The 22,834-nt window shown below is 47.3% G+C and overlaps 1 long non-coding RNA gene across 2 annotated transcripts; it reads left to right on the top strand.

Moving 5' to 3' along the window:
• LOC308177577 lies at window positions 1–22,267 on the top strand. Of its 2 annotated transcripts, XR_013939265.1 has the most exons (6): window positions 1–155; window positions 11,064–11,156; window positions 11,397–11,484; window positions 11,617–11,711; window positions 14,740–14,811; window positions 16,508–22,267. It is a non-coding gene; the product is annotated as an uncharacterized lncRNA (long non-coding RNA). The 2 variants fall into 2 exon arrangements; XR_013939264.1 differs by lacking the exons at window positions 11,064–11,156; window positions 11,397–11,484; window positions 11,617–11,711.
• Window positions 22,268–22,834: the final 567 nt, after the last annotated feature.

Genomic DNA, 22,834 nt, shown 5'->3' with positions numbered 1-22,834 from the left:
ATAAATGAGGGGCAGCCCCCCAAACTGGGGGTATCAGTTCTGGGTGAGGCTGGGATGTGGTAGTGTTGTGTGAGATGGGGACTAAAGTTCTTTGGCTACAACAGCAAGTTGGGAAAGGTTGGTGGTGCCCTCAAGCTGGCCCAAGGAGAAACTAGGTGAGAAATATTTCTTAAAAATCAAGCTATTTAATGTAAGAAACTTCAGGAGAGCTTGTTGTGCTTAAATACCTCACGGTGCATGTGGAAATCTGGGGCCAGGCTTCCAGGCAGCTGGTGCCTTGTGTGTCTCACCACCTGGGCCCTGGGGGATGCTGAGTGCCAGGCCTGTAGATGTGTCCTGTAGCATGGTGGTGCCTGCAGCCGTTCCTTGTCCCTGCCATGATCCCAGGCAGCAGCAGCCATCCCTAATGAGCATCTTTTCTTCCCGTGCCCATGAGGAGAGCTGCTGGAGAGCTCAACCCACAGCACAATGAGGCTGTCAGCCTTTGCTGTGAGGGGCCTGGGGCCTGTCTGGTTGCTGGGGGCCCTCCCTAAACCTGAGTGTCCTTAAAACACCAAAGAGCTGTGGGTTGCTTTTTTGTGTTAGGCATGGAAAAGAGTGGAAAGGGCCAAATGCTTCTGACAAAGGGAGAACAAAAGGCTTTCCATAGCTTTGGAAGGGTTTTGTTGCAGGTGGTGGCTCCGAGCCTCTCCCTCCACCTGAGGTTCATCGCTCCCTCCTGCCTGGTTCATGAGGCAGGGTATGGCCTGCGCCCCCCTCAGGAGCCCCCACAGGCCTGGTGTGTGCTGACCTGCTGGGCTGGGCTCCTCTGGTTTCCAGTGAGGCCAACGCATCGCTGTGCTGTGGGCCCGGGGCTGATGAATGAGGTTGTTGCTCTCTAGTGCTGCAATTAATACTGATTTTACTCCCTGAACTTATGCTTTCTTCAATGCACACGGGCCTGTTCTGAATCATTAACCTGACAGCCAGTGAATGGTAGCTTTTATTTTGTTGTCTGCAAAACAGTAAAAGTCCTTCCATGGAAAATGAATGGGAGATCAGGTAATGAAAGTCTTGAAGGTGTGCTGTGGTGTGCTTTTAAAGGCAAGATCCCTCTCCTGGGCACATCACCAAACACCAGGTGCCAGGGAGAAACAAGACTCCAAATCACTGCCAAAAATGTCCAAGCACAGATGTGGCCTCCTGGGGCGGTCATTGCTTTTCTCAGGCTGAGTTTGCACCTAAACTTTGATTTCTAAAGGCACCGTGTCTGTGACAACCCAATGCTGTTGCCCCACTGGCACTCTGCCATCGCTGCTGCTGGCCTTGTGGTGCTTGTGCTAACTGGAGACAGCAAAGCATCGCTGGTGTGTGCCAGGGAAAGGGCCTGGCCTGCTGGTTTTGGTCTGTGCTGCGGTGAGATGAAGCTGGGCTGGTGCCTATCAGCAAGTATTCAAAGCAAGTGGGAGCAGTTGTGGAGGGGGAAGTCTCTTAGTTTGGTTTTGGTTGCGGTGAAATGGCAGATTCTTGATACAAGTGCTGTCCTCTGGCTTTTCTTATATCCGGTGAAAAACAAGTTCTTGCTAATTTGATCAGCAGTGGAGAACAGGAGCTGGATACCCGGCATGTATAAGCTCATATAGCTTTTCAATTTGAAATTGAGCATATTTCCTGCTGTTCTTGTCAAAATGATGGGACCAGGACGTGTACAGAGGAGCTCTCCTGAAACAAGGGCAGAGGCTCCAGGTTCATGTGGTGATGCTGAGAGCAGGGTTGATCCTGCCACATTTTTGCAGCAAGTCTCTGCAGAGCAGATTTCCTGTAAAAACAAATGGCCCTGAGCTGTAGTTTAATTACACTTCAGCTTTTCTTTTATTACTCCAGAAGCAGTTTGGATTCTTGTTATGTTCTGCTGTTATATGCATATGTAGGAAGCAGTCTGAGAGCCAGCTCGTGGTGTAGAAAGAAATGTCCTGGGGGGGCAGAATGCCTCGGGGGTGAGGTGTAAGCTCTGTCTCCTTGCACAAGGGTTCCTGGATGAAGGAGGGGTTGGGGAGGTGGAGCAGTAGGTAACATCCCTGCTTCCTGCAAGAGCATCGCCACCATTCCACAGCTTTGCCTCGAGGTTGTAGGGAAAACCTGTAGGATTTCTGGGTGGTGTGACCCAGGCTGCTTTTTCTGCAAATAAGCCCCCAGAAAAACCCCACCACCAAAGCTGTAAGACTTCAGTTCTAATGACAAAACAACTTGAGGAGTAAAAGGAACTTACAGTATTTTGTCCTTGTTAGCCATTTTGAGTATAACCCCCCTCTGCTTCTCTCATTATTGCAGCATAAGTACTTAGTAAAGCATTAATCTTGCTTGTCAGTAATAACATGCAAATTAAACACCTGCTCTAGGAATCTGTAGTGCTTTGTTCCATTAGACGGTATTGACATGTCAGATATTTGGACTTTAATTCAGAAAAATGGTGCCATTTTCATTTATCTTACCTAATAAAGAATGAAGGTGTGCACTGATATAGGGCTGCCCACAGCAATGCAACTAAAAGTGAAAAACCATACTTAATCTCGCCACTAAATTACATGTGACATCTCATTTAAAGATAAACAGCCTGAAGGCATATGTCCAAGTGGCATTGATGAAATTTTTAAGCGTTCCTTTGATTTCTCATTTAACCATCAATTTGATAGTGAAGGTGCTTCTCTGGCTGTGTGACGTGAAGCGTTGCTTCCATAAATATGAACCCCAAGAAGAATCAGGAGAAAACTGTAATGGGTTGTACAGAGGCACGTGTACTCTGTGCCCTCCCTGATCTAGTTCGAGCTCATTTCTTCCCATCTGATCCGTCAAAGGCATGGAAAGCAGGTCCCACCTTCCCTCCGTGCAGGGAAGCCAGCTATGCATTTCAAGTTCATCACTCTTGCTCTTCTTTTCAAGCTGAATAGTCCCAGTTCATTCAATCTTGTTTTCTACTGGTTTCCCTAAGCTGTTCTCGTTTTCATCTGGACCTGTTTTTGTGTGATGCGCAACTAGACAAAAAAATTCAGCTAAGGCTCTTCCAGTGCAAAACGGGGCATCATTTTTCTAGGGTTATGTTCCTATTTGTGCAATAGAGAGTTCTGATTTTCAGTGGGGCTTTGTGCTGTGATTTCACTTGGGTGGGTAAACTGGCCATCAAGAAAAAATAATTCCCTGTTTGTGTGTGAGGCCAGGGCTCTTCTGTACCTTGTACAGGTTGTTCCTAGGGGCATGTGCTATGGCAAAGTATCTTGTGATAGAAATCAGGACTTGCAGAGGGTAGGCAGAAAGCACCATATTCTCCTATTCATACTCCCTTAACTGTTGTAGTGATTGCTGTAACTGGTGTCTCTGGGATGTTTTTCCATTGCTGTTCTTGGATGATAGCCTTTGACTTGCTTTCAGCTAATCTCTTTTGAAGAGTGTTCCAGAGATGAGGTCTGATTAATTTTGTCCAGCTCTCCTAAATTTGTACCAGAGATTTTTTACTTGCTTGTTTTTTTATTTCTTTCCCAGAGCGTGGCTGGTAACAGCAGGAGTGAGCTCAAGCAGAGGGTGTTTTTGTGGCTGGACACCAAACACAAATGACTGGCATGCAGAGATTCAATTCCTCTAAAAATCTCAGTCTAAAACATTCAGCAGCATAAAAAAGCCATGCCAAGAAGGCAGACAACAGGCATTATCAGACCATTCCCCTCCAAGTCTTTGATTAGTCACACCTAATGGGATTTCTTCACATGATCTCGAGCAGCACAGTTATCCTAGCATTTGACCGAGCTTCTTCACGGCCACCTATTGCCAGTTCCAGCCAACCCCCATACATTCACTACGTGTTTCTTTGCTTCTCCTTGACAAATGTCAGGCTCAATCTATAATGCGGCTCTCAGAATTTCCTGGTATGGGGTCACTTGGCATCGAGCACTTGAGAAGATCACATACTTCTACTTGTTCGGTCTTGATTTTGATCAAGAGAAGAGTTGATGTCATTTCAGCATTCCTGAAGCTCCCCCTCCCTTTTGGCTTTTTTTAAGAGTATAAAGCAATTTGATACAGCAGGCTGTGCTTTGTTGATTCTTATTTTTGCATCTTGCAGAAATGTGGTAATATCCATAATAAACACAGGCTGGGATTGCTTGTGGAAAGCTTACAGTTGCCTTGGATAGATCCCGTCCTGTTCTTCTGACGATGTTTTAAATTTGCCTTATTAAAAGTGCTAAGAATTGATTCACTTCATAACATGATATATTAAAAGCTGTTTGTCTCTTTTGGTTTAATAAATAGCTTGCACTCCCAAGGCTCTTTCCAGCTGAGAATGACTTCTTCACAATCCTTTCCGGCGTCTGGCCGTGCAGCTTGCCTCTAGCAAAGGGTTTGTAATTCGTGTGGTACCTCGAGACGATGTGCAATTGCCAACCCAGAGCCCAGCGCTCTCTAATCGCGGCTGGCACGAGCTTCCCCCTGCTGTCTTTCACGCCGCAGGGAAGTCAGGCATTTCCATCTCTGGTGCGCTGGGTATTTCGTGATAGAGACAACAGCCTGTGAAAAGCTGGACCTGCTCCACCAGCCGAGCAGGAGCTGGGTATTTCTCAGACCAGCCTTGCTTATTTACATCACTGAAGTATCTGGATATGATGTGGTCCTTCACTTATTTCCCCACCCATCCACAAGAAATAGGCTTTTTCATACTGTCCAGGAGGGAAACAAGGCCTGGAGAGGGGAGGGGGCTGCCCAAGGCAGAGCCATGAGGACACAGGTCTGTGGGGACAGGGATCTGCTGGCTCTGCTTTCTCAGTAACATTCTATGAGCTGCGCATCCCATAATGAACCACACTTAGCAAATCACATCAGGCTGGGGATTTATTGATATGATTATTTTGGTCTGATTGGGGTGGGCAGAAATGCTTCTTGATTTAACAAGAACTAGCAAGGAAAACTATCCCAGAGCTGTCTCTCCAGCAGCACAGGCCTGTGAAAGCTGTAGAGCTGCCCATGGGAGTCGAGTTGTGCTGGGTTTCCTCTGTCCCTCTTTCTGCAGTTGCGCACAAGGTGTTGCTGTGATTCACAGATGACTACTACCAGTATCTGACTGGCCTTGCTGCCTTTCCCCTTGCACAGTGTGGGTTATTTGGAAAGATTGAGAGGGGTAGCAGGAGGCAGGGAGCAGCCCATGGAGCATGCGAGGGCAGCTCCTGCCAGCCCCAGCCTGCAGATAGACCTCTGCATGGCCCCACCACGTGTATCTGCTCCCCTCTAGAGAACTTAAATCTCATAAGATACCCCAAAATCACTATTACACAATTACAGTATAAGGGAATCTTTGTGTGTTTCCTGGTTTGTATAACTCTCTGGGATGGCAAGTCCAGGGCTCTACTGGCCCACGTATTTTGGCATCCTTTAGCTGGGTCTTTATGGGCAAAATAGCTGCTGGGAAAGGTGCCGGGGGACTTGTGATCTCAGGTCTTCGTGCTAGGGGAATGGGGTGTTAGAGAAACTCTGTTATAATGAGATGTGAGTGAAAATGGCAGCAGGGAATAGATCCTTAATTTAAATAATGAGCGCCCCTTGCTGCCTGACAGATGGTCACTTTCTGAGAAATGCAAAGTCTTTTTGGAGGGTCAGATTGCTTGTATTTACATGGAATAATGAGGGAGAGACACTGGTCCCAACACATGCTGTGTTTTTCACATTTTTCCGGGGTATTCCCAGCTGTCTCTGAAAAGAGCAGATTTGATCCTTTGCAAGCCTTGTGTGAATCTGACCATGCGTTATTGCACGAGGAAATCAGACAGTAATGGGAGTGTCTCGGATATTCAGGCAGCCATTATAATGCCCTTTAAGCATCTTTAGTTAGAAAGAAAGCTGGATGCTGATGCCAGAAAACATCTTGGGCCTGGATGTGCCCTTACTTGTGCAGGGCTGGCGGCGGTCCAGCACCCAGTTATCTGCACGCCGGTGGTGTCTCTGGGATGTAACACGTGGGAAGGAGATGGATGGCAAGGAATTCGCTAAGGGGTAGGGCACCTTCCTACGCGCTTCCCCACTTGCTGCATCCACTCTTAATGTAAGAGCTGAAGATCAGGCACCCAATGCCATGCTTTAACCAGTATTTATTCCACTGGTGCTGGTGATGGACAAAACCCTTATCAGGCTGTACAGAGGGAGTTGGTTTTAAAGGCACACAGGGAACTTTTTGCTGTTTCACGATATTTTAGCTGGGATGGTCGAAGCCCTGTTGGGCATCGTCTGCTCAGTCAGAGGTATCCCAGCTGTCCACCCACTTCCCTGAAGCATGCTGCTGCTTGCTGCCTTTGTGCAGAGCAGAAAGCAAAGCAGCCTGTCCCAAGCCAACGGTCGGGAGACAAAGATCTGGTTCCTCATGGCTCATGCTCCCATGGCGCCTGAGACCTTGGCGGCTTCTCAGGCACTGCTAGAGGCTGTCTGGTTCTGTCTCTGCTCAAGGAAGTACAACTTGAAGGAACTGCTGAAGGGGCTCTTCAACCATCCTTAAACCCCTGTGAAGGAACAGGACAGTGGGTGGCCTTGGCATGTTTTCTCTTACTGTGCATGAATCACAATTTAGGTTAATGTTGTAGCACAATAAAGCCCTTAGTGCCATTGAGCTCTTCCTGAAATGGAAAGGAACAGAAACCCTAGCCTTGAACCAAAGGAATCTCATTGACACACGTCATCTTTCTGTCCTTTCTTGTACGTAGGTCCCTCATTCTGCATTGCTGCACCCAGTGCCAAAGAAGTGTGAAGACACTGTTGGGAACATGCAGTGATCACTGCAAACTTCCAGTCAATAGAGACTTGAGCTTGCAGATACAGAAACAACCCTGCTCTGAGCTTCCTTCAGATGTGTAGGAAAAGTTTTGTTGCCACACATTTTTAACAACTCCCAGCCTCCTGATTCTGAAAAAATAAGAAAGGGGCAAAATGTTTGAAAACCACTAAAGACAACTACTTGCTTTGGCAGCTGAGAAATGCTCACAAATTCATCTGTCTCAAACGTCCTTGCTGTGTAGCTTTTAATCTCTGGGTAGCATTGTGTTTGGAAGAAGCCAAGTCAATCAACACACATTTTCACAGTGAATCACTACCAGTGTCAAGTTCTGGTCTGCATCTGGTGCCAGAAAAAGGTTTGTCATCTGCGTGGGGAGTGTGCCACGCCAGGCTGTAAAATCACTTGTTTCCTGGACATGGCCCTGAATTACATGTTCCCTGCCAAGCCTGAGAGATTGAAAACAGAGTTGTATTGCGGTAGGGTTTTTTCTCCCCTTTTGGTTAGTACCTCCCCTATGGTGTCTGCCTGTTATCTGCATTCCCAATGCTCAGAGAAACAGAGCAACAGGAGATTTGGGTGACCTGGTGTCCCTGATAATATTTTTGTTCATCCACTTCTGTTGGCCAACACTACTCACTACGAGCCCTGTGCATCTGGGAGGGAGCTCCTAGGGGCCTTGAATTACTGGACAGTGCACCTGATCTTCTGCGTGGGTCCCTGAAGGCATACAGAGGTGGTAGCTTTGCCCCAGCATGCATAAGCTGTTACAACTTATACTTTTTTTTTTGGTGAGTTGTTGTTTAGCTGGCTAACCTGCAGTGAAACAAAGCAGGAGATGTTCACCAATGACATCCATGTGGACAGGAGGTATTTGTGGGGGTGGGAAGAGAAAAGGAGAGACCGGAGAGGCAAAGTGGGGCAGCTTGTAGCACTGACAGGGAGCAAGACCTGTAACTGAAAACAAAACGAGTAATTTAAAAGTTTGTGTTCTAAATTTTATCTACGAAGCTGCTTAAAAAAAAAGTCTTTGAGTAGGTGACTCAATGGGTCTGCAGTATCAGAGGAAGAAAAATGTGTGGAGTGGAAAAAACTGTGTGCTACTCTGCACCCCACCATGTGTGCAGGTTGTATTTGGGATCAGGGACAAGGTGTATGCATACTTAGTGGTGGCATTCAGAGGAGGTGCTGACAAGCAGCAGCGACCCACTGGAGTGTTATGGGATGCTCCCAAAGATCCTGCCCAGGTCCGTTGTTCTGTGTGTGCTTGCAGTTAAGGAAACACCAGATATTTTCCTTATACTTCCAAACATAAAGGAAACCTTCATTTATCTGTAGATGGAAAGTCAGCATTAAAGAGAACCTCCTACTGAAAGCCTTTGATGTTCTAAAGGATGGAGAGTAACTGGCAGGGCCCTTGGAGGGGAGGAATCTGACAGGTGTTCAGCTGCTACCAGCAGTCCAGCCGTGAAGCCTCCAGTTAAATGCTCCCGGAGCACGGCAATGCACTGGGGCATTCAGAGCATAAATTGATGTTTTGTCTTGAGCTTTTTGGTTGCACTAAGAATCTGCCCTGCAGCCCCTGGATTAATTAAATGCTGACAGCCTGCTAGAGTAGGAACGGAGGATTTCTCCTGCCCTTTGTGTTGCGGACTGGAATATGTAGTGCCCCTAGGAAATGAGCTTGTTCCATTAGGCAAAATCAATAAGGCAGGAATCTCTGAAATTCTTCCATTATATTACAAAGAGATCAAATTTCTGTACCTGATGAGAGTGATCATTGCTTTTGTGTCCTGGAAAGACACTTGTGGGTGTGCTCTGGTCAAACAGGCACGTGCACTTCCCATGCAAACATTAGTTTTTCTTCCATGTTTCTTAAGGGGGGTGACTTTTCACTGCTTTGACTATAAAAACAAACTTTATTTTGCCTCTGTCTAGTCTCAGACATCAGCTGCTTTACAGAATAGTTGTAGTAACTCAGGTTATCCATTCATGAGTTTGCCATAGAAACAAATAAATAGAGGGCCATTTTCCTGTAGATAAATTTGGGCGCTCTCCCCAAGCAGGATATTGTGAGATTTTAATTTTCTGTGTGTGATGACAAGAAGTCTATGCTGCAACCAAATTTTGTCTGTGATCCAAGCTCGGAGCCTTCTGCCATGGGGGCAGGGGTGGGTGAACAGCTCAAACTCCGCTGCGGTGAGTGATACCAGCACCCAAGCGCTGCCTGAGATGAAACATGTGCTTGCTGTCCCTGAGCTGCCTGAAGCGATGCATAGCCCACGCTCAACTCCTTGTCATTAATCTTTCAATATCAGAGTACTCATTTTTGTGTGCAAGTCTTGGGCTGCTTCTCAGCTGGGTCAAAAATCGATGGGTCTGACTTATGTCACAGGGAACCATGTTTATAAGGGCAGAAGTTCGGGCAGTGACAGCTTTTGGTGGGCTCTTGGAGGCTGTCTGTGCCTTTTGCCCTCTATTATGCATCTTGTCTCCATCAGATGTACCGGGCTGATGAGCTGTAAAAGCAGCAGATGCCACAAAGGTTTATTTCCTTAAGAGACAAAACAAGGGGAAAACTCGCAAGGAAATAATCATCCTTATTAGTGTCATTTTCACGGAAGATTAGTCTCCTGCTGTCTCTATCATGCTGAAAGATCCAATCCTGCAGAAGTTTTGGATATAAGTATATGGATATATATACACATATCTGGTGGATGGGGCAGGGAGCAACAGTTACCTGCAGCAAGCAGGGCACATATCGGGCATAAGCGGCGAGGCCACAACTGGATTGCACTGGGGAGGAGGATGGGATGGCCTCTACCTCAAGAAATGTTTAAGAACAGCCTGGGTGGGGAAAATGCTTTTGACAAACCTTGACTGAGAGGCTGAGGGAGGGGTTAGGCTGCTTCTCCTGGTCCTTCCCAGGGTTGTTTGCCACTGGGGCTGAAGGTCCTGTGTGCTTCAGGACTGCTGTGTACCAACATAACTCCTTTCTCAGAGGTTTCCAGAACTATCATTCCCTTTACCATTCCTGGAAAAATGGCTTTTGGGGAACGTATCTTGTTTTGAGGGTCAGAGGTTAACGCCGTTCTCCAGCATCCATAGCAACCTGCCCTAAAACTCTCTGCTTGGAAATCTTTTAATCTTTCGTAGATGCCTTTTGAATGTTTTCCAGTAATGTTCTGCTCTTTCCCGTTCACAACTACTAAATATACACTCTGGACTGCAGACCCTGGTCTATTTTTAAATTTATTTCCAACATATTTCAATCTCTCTGCCCTTGATAGAACAGTTTGATCTGTACTTAAACCCCAGGCTGCTGCCTCTCCGTTGCCCAATCTCAGCACCACTGAAGGGGGCTTATTACTCTGAACTTCTGTGTGGGCAAGGACTGTGTCAGTTTCTGTCTGGCTAGGGACCATCATACAGATGGAAAAAAGTGGACAGGAAAGAAAGGAAGCTAGTTGTTCCTATATAAAAGAAGCAATGAAACACCTCTGGAATTTTCATCTAGTTTGTAAACAGTTAACTGCGTTTTGGGGCAGAAAATACTGTAATAGAGCAGCAAATTCTTGCCTGTGGAGCATTTCTTATTCCTCTGGGTTGAAATGGCCAATAAGTTACGTGTGTAAGGCAGAAAACAAGTGACTGCTTGCTTCCTCCTGTGCTAATATTTAGCAGGGCTTTATTTATTTGATTAGGTGCAAGGAATATGTGCTCATTGTTTACATTACTTGAATGGCAATGGCAAAAAGAAATGTTTGTGTTTTTTTAATCTTTTCTATTCTTGTCTCTGGGGTGTTTTTCTGGACCTGGTGAAGATTTAAAGGAGGGGCTGAGAGAATATTCTCCGGTGTGTGGGCAGCGAGGGACCTATTCCGCTAGCGAGCAGCGACTTGATTGAGCTTACGCATCTCCACTCAAGCTTCATATGGAAATTTGCCCTTTAAATTATGTTTCTAAGTCTCCAGGGTCAAATCCAGGCTTCTGTGATGCAAACCACTGCTAATGAAACCAGTGCATCCTGGGCTGGCAGCATCCTGCTGGAAGCGGGTTTGAGCCCGCGGTGACACTGGGAGGTCCCAGCCCTGCCCGGGACCCACTGCAACCCTGGGGAGGGGGCTGAAACCCAGTGGTGACCAGGCTTTGAGTGTGGGCTGGAGAGCCACAAAGCTCCTTTCCCCTGGGAACAGCCATGGTCCTGCCCTGCTGGTCCTGCTAACTAGCCCCAGGCCACGGCAGCTGGCTGGGCTCTGCTTACTTAGTTTTCTTTCAGCAGAATCACAGAATCATCTAGGTTGGAAGAGACCTCCAAGATCATCTAGCCCAACCTTTAACCTAACCATGGGCTGTACCCTCAATAGCAACAGAGGTAAACCCACATCTCCTGACAATGCTGGTGCTTTAGAAATGAGGGGAGAGAAACCCAGGGCCTGGCTCTGTTAGGGCAGAAATAAAAACCTTAACGCACCGGGGTTGGATGGTGCCACATAAATACTGACTGGAGTTTCCAGCATGGAGGCGGGTGAAAGGGTTAAAGTCAGAGCTGGTGCTTGTTCCTCCATGGCATTATCTGTGTGATTGCTTTTCATATCTTGTTTACTGTGGTTAGCAGAGCAGCTATAATATAGAGTGCTAGATGCAATAAATCTTGTCGCTGCGAACAGCACACTTCTCATCAGAGCTCTGGGAACTGCAAGGTAAGCATTCGAAGGCAATCTATAGATTTAATTATACAGAAAGTCTAACCTGCGTAGATCTTACAGGAAGCTATAACCATGAAGACTGTTATGTTCAGTTTTATTTGTATTATGTATATTATTCCATTTTAGTTGTTCTGAGGACGTGGACAACAGCACTGACGGTGTGGTGTCTGCTGTGGTTGTGTATCAGTATGGAAAAGCCAAAGCTGCTGGTAATTTAAGGGGTGGGTTTTTTTCCCTTTCTACCTGACAGCTATGTCTGTAAACTCACACTCCTGCATTTTAAAAGCCTGTGATGCTAATTGTAGCCCAAGAAATCCCATCAGGTAAAGGAAACCATCTTAGGTTTTATATACTTACTGAACGAGAGGCCTGTGACCACAAAGCAAAGCCCTGGGCATCAAAGCGACAGGTCCCAGCTGCTCCGATCCCCAGCCTGCCATACTCAGGAGCTTGGTGCCCAGTGCCGGGTTGGCCCTGACACATCTCCTGGGCATCCCCTGCCCCGGGCAGGAGTGTGGGGCCATTTGCTGTGTTAGTGAAAACCACCCACCCAGAGCCTGGATTTCTGGGATTATAGAAGTTATAGCTACTCGTAGTTGCTCCTGACTTGTAAAATCCCCAGTTTGGGATGTGCTCATGTGCCAGCTTTGGAAGATTGGTAGCCCATGGTATGGGGTCCTGGGGAAACCGGATCGGCAGTTTTAGGGCTTTTGCTCTTTTTCCCTTAAGCTTCCTGTCAGCTTTTTACAGCAGCAGTTTGCTCTCAAACAGCCCAAGTGCCGGCTTTTTGCACTTCTCCCTCAGAGGGTGAATGCCGTGCTGTGGGGTTTTCTTTCCCAACACAAACCCCGTGGAGGGGGCACCTGGGGGGCTTTCACTGATGTTGGCTTCCTCAGGAGACACTGCTTCAACAAACCTGAGGCTCTAAACAAGCTTTTTGGGGTTGAGGGCCTTGCTTTGGGCAGCAAGGCCTGGTTTGTTGATGGCTTCCTAAGCTGAGGTCTGAGCTGGGTTGGAGGCCTCAGACCCTGTTCCTCAGGAACAGGAATAGGATGGTTAGAAACGGAGAGGCTAAGGAAATGGAGGGGTTAGGCATTGACGGTTAGCAGTGAGACCAAGCTGGGTTAAAACACTCAGCTCCGTATCTGCAGTGGCTGTCCAAACACCATGGAGTGGCCCACGGCTGGCAGAGCCTGTTGTGGCCTTCCCAGCTCAGGTGCCCCGGTCACAGGGGAATTTTCCAGGTGTCACCGAAGCTTTGCCCGGACGCGGGTGGTTGCTGCTGCTGAGGGCCCTCCTACGCAGGGTGAGTCAGGAGGAGGTTGCCCAAGGAGCCCTCAGGGGAACGTGGTGCTCAGGAACGGGTTTGGTCAGGAAGGAGACGGGAACAGCCCGGGTGGGAAGGGGCAGAGCAGGTGATGGTTCTGCCCCAAATTCCCCCTGTCTGTCCTGCTTGAATGATAAGAGTTGTGCAAATTTTAGATCAGAACTAAAAAGTGCATTTTCGTCCTTCTTGTATTATAAGGTGGAGATTGAAATGTAGCTTAAAATCACCAAGAGCTGAGCATCCACAACAAAGTAAAATACACATTTAATTAGCACAAAACCACTTATTTCCATCCATAAGCAGCAGATGCTGAGGCCTCACTCCTGCCTCAGTGGCAGCAGCCTTGCTCTCTGTAAGACACCCTTGCAAAATCTGAGTACTGGGCATAGCAGTAACTTGGATCTTGCATAATTAAGATGCTGCACAGGGCAAATTAAAAATAATTTTCTGACAACTGTGCCAGTGATTAAACTTGGAATATTTATTTCAAGCTCTGCTCACTGGTAACAGTGCCCAGGGACGGGGTCTCTTCTCGGGGGGCAGAGTGGGTGCCGTGGCACAGCACGGCTTGGTTCGTGATGTGTGGGAGCAGCAGTGGCGTCCTGCCCCATCGCAGTGTGGGTGAGGTGACACCTTGGTGGGAATTTTGGCAACCCAGCTGTCTGCTTCCCTCACTCTGCTTTAAATTCACTTAAAAAAAAAAAAAATCCATTAATATGCATTTGAGTAGCAGCATGGTCCCAGGAACTAGCTCTGCTCATGCACATGGTAAGAGCCAAGATGCATAATTTCTTTGTGTTGACTGGGGAAATCCTGACCCTTGTTGCTTTTAATGAGAAGTTCTTAAAAGCCAATTTTGTGCTGATGGCAAACCTGTGATAAGGGCTGGTGCCAGCAGCTGTGCACACAAGGACTGGTTGTGTACTTCTTAATTGAACACATGCCTGTGATCCCAAAGAAAAGCCCTCCTTTCTGACACCCCTAGGTCCCTTTCATGCCCATCTTGTAACTCTGCACCTTCTGACACTGAGCACCCCTAATTTTCTTTCTGGGGGGCTGAGGTTCCCATCCTGTCTCAGGATTTGGCCCTTGGGGACTGGTGCTGTCCCCATGCACTCCGAGAGTTGGGTTGGTGACAAATGGGTGCAATTGTGGCATGTGTCTGGGTTACAGCACGCAGAGCTGGCTTGTAAATGAAGCGTTTTGTTAATGCCAGAGGAAATGGATAGATATTAATTGTTCTTCAGTGGTTTGTCATTTTTCATGGAGGTTATTGATGAAATAGCAGTAATGTGAGGGAAAACAGTGGAAGGGAAACAGGTTGGGAACAACCTGAGGAAAGAGGAACCCCCCGTACCAGCTGGAGGCAGAGCTGGGCTGTGTTTTACGCTGAAGTGTTTCCAGTAATTTGCTAAAATCCAAATGTTTCATAAATTCCTCTTGGCTTCACCAAGCTGCTAATATAAAAATTTCTTCTGAAAGTCAAAATACTATTTTAACGCTTCCAGAATGAGCCACTTTGATTTTTTCCCCCCATTAAATCTGTTGTCTTAAATTTTTCATTATAAAGCCCCCAAATTTGGGGTCTGTGTGTGTGCAGCTTTGGATGCAGCTTAAATGAAAAACGCTGGTACTTTGGTCTCTGCTGAATCCAATCTAACATCATGGTTATCATCTTGGGCCGGCTCTGGGGAGGGGACTCTTAATTACCTGGGCACGCATTCATTTATTAATTCCTACAATTTAGCAGGGAAAATTGCCGATAGAGTGGCAATGCTCTTTTATAGCAATGGCACTCTGCACGCTATTTGCAGTTCAGAGAGGAGCAACGAGCAGGTACACAGTCAGTGATTTGTGCATGGAAAATTTCATGCAGCAGAAGGAACAAAATGTTTCACGTTGGATTCTTTTGCCCTTTGCAGGTAGATGTGTATGGCCATGTAGAGAGTTATGGCTTCTTTAAAGATGCGGATACACACCAGCCTTTGGTCTGGGTAAGTCAAGGGGAGAACAGAGTGCACTTGAGTTGCTTTTGCTGTGAATTTATAGAAAGCTTTGACCTTAAAGGGAATAGCATAGCTTTGCTCTGTCTGTTTGTACTCTGTGTTGCTCAGTGATGTTGCCTAGCTCTCAGCATGCTATTTCATTTATACATGAATTTCTAATAATCCTGCCTCTGCACTTCAGTCTCTTCCCCATCTTTCTCTTCTCTCCAGCCTCCACGTTCTTGGCAGTGGGTCAGGCTGTGCAAGCACTGATAGACAAAACAACCCCATGTTCTTGCTGTCTTTAAACATGGGGGGGCAATTTTTCTTGGAGGAATGGCTTTGCCACTCTGATCTAAGTAGCATTTAAGTTTTGCACCCTAGAAATCCCTCTCTGAGAACAGGGCCAGGAAAAACTTTCCCTAACTAAGCCCAACAGCAAGCAGTCATTTAAATGCATCTTTTCACTGCTTCCCCTGCCCTCACCTGATGTACGCAGTAGTTTGACCCAGCCTGGGTGACCTGTGTGATGGGTGCTTTCCTGCACACGTTTGCTGTGGTTATCATCAGAAATTCAGTGTGCCATTATTGTGGGAAACCAAGTAAATACTGGGATTACCCATAAATATGTGTAGGATTTCCTAGAGTTACTACGATACTTCTTTTTAGATGATAAGGAAATGTGGGAAAACCTGGGGAAAATCTAGTTTGTTTGATGGTCTGGTGTGGGGAAACTATTTTTCAAGCTGTCCTTGGACAGAGTCATGTGTTGCACGGGGCCATAAAGCAAGCTGGGCATCCCCAGGGTGGCTTTCATACCGCAGAGCAGCTGGAGTTGAGTAGGTGCCTTAATATTTCTGCAAACCGTTCAGAAAAACGTTCTGTCTGACCGCTCCCAATGCTCAGAGCGGGACCGGGAGTCCCACGGGTGTCACCGTGGCAGTGATGGCACAGCCTTGGGGAGGGACACCTCTGCGCAGCCTCGGCGCAGGTTCCTCTGCGCTGGCACGTTTGGAACTTCAAAGGCAGGAGCTGAGAGGTTTCTGAGAGCCTCGGCTTTGTTATTCATCTTCCCCGGTGCTCATAAATTATCAACAAACAATCTCAGCTATCAAGTCGGTGAGGAGGACCGGGTAATTATGTTTGTGGTTCAAAATGAGGGTTGTCAATTTTAATTAGGGAAAGCTGAGGGCACAGGGAATTTTTAATGTTACCACCTGAACTCTCCAGCGCTGCACAGAAAATAATTGTAAATGAAAAATTAATCAGGGCTTGGTAAGCATTGGAAGGGGCATTTCTTTTCCTCATGTTTTTATTATTTTTTTCTCTCTTTGAAGCAAATGGGGATCTAGCTATACAGTTGCCAACAGGTTTGCTTTTAGGAAGAAAAGCTCACAGGCACGTACCAAAGGGGAGCAAAGCACTTTGTGCTCCTGCCTTCTGCAGTGGCGAGGAGGACACCAGAGCTCGTCCCGGGGACGGGGCTGCTCCCTGTGCAGCTAACAGCCAGGAGCATCAGTGCCATCGTACCTGCTGCTGCTAAAATCGAGGAGCTTCATCCTTTAATGTCACCGGCAGCCGGAGGGGCTGTCTGCGTGACTGCAGCTTCTGAGGAGCTGGCAAATGTCAGCCCATCACAGGGAGCGGGGGTTAAGTTTTAATCAGCGGGCCAGCATCCTCTCCTAATTTATTTTCCTTCATTTAGACAGGATTTGCTGGATGGCATGTGATCCTGTGAATATTTATAATGAGAAATTTTTCTTGCTGCTCCTCTGATTACCTAATTTGGTGCTTCCCAAGGACATGCACAGCGAAGGTCAAAGCTGAAAAGGCCCCATCCTGTCCTGGCACTTTCCTTCGGGCATCGTCCGACTGGTACCAGGCATGACTTCGGCTCATCTGCATGCTTGCTAGGAAGGGTTTTTCCTCATCTATGCAACACCTCCTTGTTCCGAGTGTGCTTCGTATCACCACAACCTCATCCAAAATAATCTCAAGACAGCAGAAAGGCATTTTAGTGGGCTTAGGTCAGGCCCGGAGTGAGTCAACTGCAGCAAATGAACTCCCATTTGCTAATGCAGTCTTATAATAGTCAAGCTGCACACAGGCGCTTGGCAATTGTAGTTAAGTCATAAAAAAATGAAAAAATGCAGTTATTTTTTAATACTGTATACTTCAATTATGGTAAGAATATACTAAATCTCTGGTTAGAAATACCTTGAGTGGCTTGGCTAATGCTGGCAGGGAAGATATAATTTACAGCAGATGACATGTAGCCAGCTGGTTTCACAGCCTTCCTTACTGCCCAGCGATGCAAAACCAAAATAAACCTGGACCAGCTGCTGAATGAAAGTCCTGCAGTTGCCTTGTGGTGGTATGTTGAGTAGTCCTCAATCAGAAACTCAAAGGACAGGTTCTGACCCTGTAAAACCAAAGGGTTTGTCCCTGTACACCACCTGTAAAACCGTATTGTGTGGGTTTCCAGGTGACTCCCACAATTATTTGAGGAAATACAGGGAGTTGGTGTTCCCAGACTCTGTAGTGCACAGGCACTGCTGTGGGCACTCAGACGTTCCTACTGCGGCCCGAAAAAGCAGCAAAGTGTTTGTGGTGTGCGGGCACAGCTCAGGCAGGGCAACCCAAACCTCACTGACGCATCACCCAAAATCAGACCCTGGAGCTCCCTGCTTCCTTCTAGAAATTTCAGCTTCTCTTGGTGCTGTTGCTGATTTGCAGCCACGCTGATGAATGGGGATATTCACAGTGAGGGAATATGCAGCCAGGCTCAGTCGCTGCTGTGAAGCTTGCTTGCATACCGCGGTTTCTCGTGCCAGCTGTTTGACACTGCAGGGTTTGGAGAAAAGCCTGCACGCGTGAAGCACGCTCCTGGGAGCCTCCACGTCTGCAGCTGTTCCTGCAAATTGCAGCTGGGTGTGCTTCAAGCTTTGCTGGGATTTGGGGATAGGAGGCGCAAGTCTGGCACTAAAACCACTTGGGCTGGAGGTTTAGAGATGGAAGAACCATGTTGTAGATTAATCTTGGACACAATTAACACCTGGTGACTTGGCTCCTCTTTCTCACCCCAGCTCAATGCAACGAAGCCACCTCCTTGCACTGGATGAGGTTTTATCCTTGCTTAGGAAAACTGCTGGCTTATTTCCTGTAGTCATGCGTTCTGAGGAGAAAGAACAGTCAAAAATATGCGTTGTTGGCCAAAACCAACTGTTTGACTGGGCTATATGAGAATGACCCTGGTTCTGCTGGCCACTTCTCCACATTTCCCCCTACTCCCTGCATCTCCTTGGCCTCAGCTGTGAAGGGAGAAAACGAGGCAGAGGCTGGTTTGTGAAGTGGGGGAGGCGGGGGGCAGCTGCTGTCGCCCTCCTCTCCTGCACATCCTCGCTCACCTGGGCACCACTACCTGTACCCAGGGGCTGTGGGCAAGTTTATCCAAAACAGCACTTCTTGTGGCATAAATGGCAACCGGGGGAGGCTCCTCCTGAAGTATGAGGGGGGGACACAGGGGCTCCCATGTGCTGGGCTGGACTTCTGCCACCCCATCCCCTCCCAGCAGCTGCACCGGGCACAGCCCTAAACATGGTAAACCACATGGAAATTCCCTGTTTTCATCAGTCCTCAAGCCGGAGGTGACAGAGCCAAGAGAGGCTTCATCAGCTGGATTTTAGAAATGGTAATGAGCCTGCCTTGCTTATGCATGCTCAGAAATGCCTCGTGTTCCTCCTGAAGAGGGCTGTTCAGCCGGCAGAGAGTCCTCCCTGCAGAGAGCATCGCCCGACAGCGACAAGCTCTGCTACACCAGGCAAAGGAGCTGACCCCAGCTCCCGCAGCAGCCCTGTGGCATTTATTTTTGGAGTCTATCACACCAGTGTGGCAGGAGTCGCCCCCCGGAGCAGCCTCTACGTGCACGGGTGCTGAGCTGGTCACAAGTGGTGTCTGGCCGTGAGCATCCGGCAGGGACGAGGGAACCACGCCGAGCAGCCCTGCCTGGGTGCTGTCCTTCAAGGGCTTTTGGTCCTCGTTACGAAGCTGTTCCCAAAGATGAGCGTAAAGAACCGCAAGCGCCTTCCCCCCTGTCTGTTTGCATTTGTGGGATCTGACCTACTTTTTGTTATTTGTACGTAAGGCACAACAGCATCCCTTGTTGTTTTTTTTGACTTGTCAAGCTGCTGCAGGAGTGCTCGGTGCCTGAAAGCCTCTGCCAGCTCCAGCCGTGAGCGCCGGAGCCTTGCGCTGCAATATTCACCGTAGAAAATCTGCACCCAAGGCCAGGAAGGTGGTTTTGAGGGAGGCTGATGCCACTGCACACGTGGCGACCTCCCAGTCCTCTACAAGCACCCTATGGCCACGTATGGCTGTGTGCCAGTCCCTAGGGATGCGTCAGCCTCTGAGGGGCGTGCAGTAATGAAGCCATTTCTACACTATGGACTGCAAGGGACACAGCTGGGAGGAGCCCCCACGTGCTTTGCAGAGACCCTTTGCTTTCCCTCTGCCCATCCACTGGCTGAGGAACAGCCAAGGAAAAGGCATCCAGGATGCAGTGAGGACTTTGGAAGTATTGAGCTCAAACAGCAGGGAAGCATTAATATATATGCTCTTTCCCCTTGAAAATATTTCTTCAAAAGACACTGCAGCTATCTGGGATGTTCCTACACAACAGCAAGTCATAAATGATGGCTTTCTTCGAGCAGTGCAGACTGGAAGCTCAGTTAAATACATCAAATTAACTGTCAAAATAATCTTCCAGGACTTGATGAGCCCAAAGATTAAACAGCATGTTATTTCTTCTCTGTGCTTTTTTATCTTAGCAAAAGGGATTTACAGTAGATTCCAAAATCCATATTTTAAATGAATTGCAAATAGTTTCTTGTAGATTTGGCCCATATGAAAAGGATTATTACCCAAAACAACGCCTTTGTCAGGGGAAATGTAGGTTAAAGAGAAATGGGAATGTAAACAAATGTACAGGCTTTGCAGTGAATTCTGCAGGGGGTATGTTTGTTTATTCTTTTCATTCTCTGAGCCTGGCTTCCTATGCAATTAAAGGGTCCAGCTCTTCCTTGCAAAACATACGATCATTTCTTTTTTCTTTTTTTGTGCCATCAGTAAATATTTGGGCTGAAACTGTTTAAACATAAGCTTTCAATAATCTTTGTTTTGCTTTTTCCTGTTCTCTGGCTGAGCCCTGGTTTGGATTTCCATAGACTAAAAATACATGATTTTGTTTGAAGAGCTTAGATGATCTTGTTCATTTTGCTGTTTATCTATTACCAGGAGCATCTAATCCTTCTTTGATTGATGTTCAGCGTCATGTAGTTAAACAGCAATCCAGGATACGTAGCAGGGAGTTATTATTCTTAACCAGGCTCTTCAGATACCTAAGCCCACTGCTGACATCGTGCATCCACCACATATTAAATTGTATTGCCCTGACAAAGCCTGTTGTCATAGGTCAGGAGCAAAAATGTTAACAGATAGATGCAAAAAGGTGATAGAAGACAGAAATGGCAGAGGATATTAGGAGGCATAGGCCAAAGAAAGGGATTGGTAGCAGTCAATCCTGATTTTCAAGATAACAACGTGACTCCCAGGCACCGTTCCCCGCATTATTCATGTTTGAACACTGAAGGGGAAGAACTGTGCATGTCCAATGCCTGGGTTCAGCCTCAGCTCTGATATTTATCCACATAGTTATTTGGTGCTCTGAATTGCACCTTCCCTCCTGTGATGCTTTTTAGTGACCCACTGGTGATTTCTTCAGTTTATTTGAAGACCTGTAGGGTAAAGAAGCAGGAGAGGAAAAGAAAGCCAAAGCTTCCAAATGATTTCCCAATCTACTGGGCTTCTGGATGTTTGCGTCAAAGCTAGAAAGCCATGTTAATTACAGGCATCTAGAAAGAGCCATAATCATCTGTCATTCATGGTGACAGGATGACATCTCCTGTTTGGATGGTTCAGCATTACCATTCGCAATCTCAAGAGCTCAGGCTACAATGATAACTATTTCTGACAACCCTTGGAGATGAGTTTGACATTTTTGATGTATGTGTGTGCAAGGGAGGTCATATGGCATGCAGGTATGTGTTAGAGCTTTCCGCAGACAAAGAGCAAACAGGTATTTCGTGCTGAGCAGCTCTGGGGTTGGAAAGAGGAGGAAATCAGAATGAAAAAAGAAAGCACCAAAGGCAGGGAGCCCCTCTTCCCCCCATACAGCTTGTGTTGCTGATTGACCACTATGTGCTGGGTCACGTTAAGCTCAATGCTGTACATGTCTAACGATATTGGTCTCCTCCCAGTAGCCATCACGAATGTGATAAGTCATTAAGCTGCAGCGACTCCGTTGTGCATCTCGTTTGTGCTCCATGCCCCCTTTAACTCAGGAGCAGGCAGGAACACAAAGCTGCCATCCCATGGAGCAGGGCCACGGGCTGCTTGCTGGCTCAGGAGCCCGGCCAGAAGAGCCCTGCTTAAAGCCTGGCCTTCATCTTCTGCTCCTCAAAACCTCCTTGGGGATTTTCTTGCTTCCAGGAGGAGTCCCAGTGAGAAATCCTTGTTTGGAAAACAGGCAAAAGCTATTAGCCACTGAGAGTTGGTCTGTCTATTCCCCACATCTATGACTGCGACTGTCATCAAAATCTTGCTTAAGAGGGCCTAGACTGAGTAACTCAGAGTGGGGGGCAGGAATGCCAGACCCAAATAACAGGTCCAGCAAGAGGAATTTGGGAGCGAAATGAACCCATGTGCAGACAAATGTCTCTGTGCAAAGCAGGGCATCGGAACGTCAGAGCGGTTTTAGCTGCGTGTTGGGGTTTCCCTGTCAGATATCAATCTTTTGGAGAGCTGGTGTCTCTCATCTCTTCCTTGGCTCTGGCTGCGCTGTGTAGCTGCAGAACGTGGATCCGCTGGCTCCTGCTCCCCTCGGCGCTGTGTGGGAATCGGGATGCCCAGCCTGTGTCGCTGCCCGCCCCGCACATTGTGTGTCCTCCTCGCCTGCATGCTGTGGTGCCTAATCCCTGCGTTACGCTGTGGGTAGATCACAAGCTGGGCTTGGTCGCACACAGCTCGAGCGGTGAGGAATGCAGAATCCTTCATCGCTTGTGATTAATAATGTGTCACGAGAGGTGAGAGTCGTTTGTCTGCGGAATTTGTTAACAGCGTGTAATATTAATAATAACAGAAATGAATAAAGAAGAAAACAAGCAACAAAAAAATCCCCGTCCAACCCCAAATCCAAGATAAATAATGTAAGGAGTGTCTCCTGTGATCATCTTGCTACAGATTAGATCAATAGCAACATCTGAACGCAGCCACGAGAGTGGCTCTGAGCCCAGAGCTCTGCAGCACCGGTATTCACAGCCCTTATCATGGTTTATTACACAAATGTTTTCCCTGCACATCGTAAGGTTCCCTGGCTGGATAATATACAACACTGTTGAAATAAATATTTTGTTAATTTTTTTTCTTGCTAGAGGAGAGATCAAGTAGTAACTCTTCACTGCCACTGGGAAAGAATATGCAAAGCTGGTTCTTTAAAAGGTCACGCTTATATTAGAAACTGAGAATACAGATAGAAAAGGAAATCTACACTCATTCTGCCCTTTGGGTGGATGTGAGACACAGCAAAGTTTGGTGAGTAGAAGTACTTTTTATACTTATGGAATAATGTTTGCAGTCTGGGCTCTTGGAGGAAGTTGGCAAGAATCTCTGCTGGGTCTTGCCGTGGGATTTCTAACTAATATGACAAATTTCTTTGTTTGCTGCGTTTATTTTTCTTCCTCAACTGAACCAGTTCAGTAGCGTTTATTGTGTAATTCATTATTTATACCACAGCATTCAGCTGCCCTCATCGGATCAGCTCCCTCTGTGCAAACACACAGTGGGAAAGTCCCTTCCCTAAAGAGCTTTAGCCATCGGTGTTAATGAGAAGACAAAGGTGCCTGCTGCTCTTCCAGCTCTTTGTTCTCGCTCACAATAACAGGCAGCTTGTTTTCCACCATGTCCCGGGAGACGATGG

The sequence above is a fragment of the Anser brachyrhynchus genome, assembly GCF_964034855.1.
Source record: "Anser brachyrhynchus genome assembly, chromosome: 14".
Taxonomy (NCBI): domain Eukaryota; kingdom Metazoa; phylum Chordata; class Aves; order Anseriformes; family Anatidae; genus Anser; species Anser brachyrhynchus.
The sequence above is the reverse complement of the archived record's forward strand: the minus strand, read 5'-3'. Positions and strand labels throughout refer to the sequence as shown.